Source organism: Fulmarus glacialis, unplaced genomic scaffold, assembly GCF_000690835.1.
Source record: "Fulmarus glacialis isolate BGI_N327 unplaced genomic scaffold, ASM69083v1 scaffold6339, whole genome shotgun sequence".
NCBI classification, from domain to species: domain Eukaryota; kingdom Metazoa; phylum Chordata; class Aves; order Procellariiformes; family Procellariidae; genus Fulmarus; species Fulmarus glacialis.
Window position 1 is genome coordinate 34279 of NW_009232515.1, and position 1129 is coordinate 35407.

The following is a 1129-nucleotide window of genomic DNA, read 5'->3' on the forward strand; positions in this document are numbered from 1 at the left end:
GGCTCCTGCACCTCTTGTATTCTCATAGGAGTGCATAAAAGCAGCATCTGCTGCAGTCTTTCATACTTCTCTCTAAAGCCAGAGCCTAGACGAGTAGAGAACTGAGAAGCGGGGATAACTGTGACTTATAGAATCCAGACTTCTAAAAGATACTTAAAAAACAAAAACAAAAAACCAAACACACATCCTCCCAAAGGCAGCATCTGATTGCTATATTGGGGGGTCTTGCTCAAAGGTGATAACTTATTCCCTCCTACATTCTGAATTCAGAAACCAACTTGCAAATACCTCATTTGAATTACCTTTGTGTATGCACCCACTGACTCACAGTTGCAAATTTAAGAAAGTATTCTTGTCTTTTAGATATTTCATTACAGTTTCGCAAATACAATGCCAAAGCATCTGCACATATGCCAAAGCATCTGCTTGTTCTTAGAGACCTATGTACTGTGTCTTGAAAGTGACATACAAGGATTATTTCTCTTCTTCATCACTGACGTGGAACATGAGGTGAAAAGACTCTCGTAAGATCAGTGAGGAGGCCCACCAATTTCCCAATCCAAGGCTCCCCATGACAGGTTACCCAAGAGTGGCTCTAGACCAGCCAACATCTGAGGAGCATTCTGCTCGACAGCATGGTGCAACAAACTTAAGTGGATTATTTCACAGTATCATCTTTAGAAAACTAGTCTCTGATATGTTTCAGGAAAGTACTTGGCCCGGTAACGTAAGCTGGAGTATTCAGATCCAAGGCTACAACAAAACAGCTCATTTTATATCTTCTATGCAATATTCTTTCAAAACTCTCAATTAAGGTGCATACTTCTATCTTTCAAACCACAGAAAGCACTTCCACGGACCATGAGTCTTCACTGAATGCTTTGTCTATATAAAATATACATATATAAATGTATATAAAATATACATATGTGTGTGCGTATATATATTATATAGAAAAGGTCATTTAACAGCTACATGCAAAAACAAAAAGAAGAAGTCATCCATTTTCTGTTCTTGTCTTCCTGTGTCACATTAATACAAAAGCTTCAACAGGGTCATTCTTCTAAACTATCTGAAGATAAAACGGGATGTGTTTTCAAGCTCAGAATCACAGAATAGTTGAGGCTGG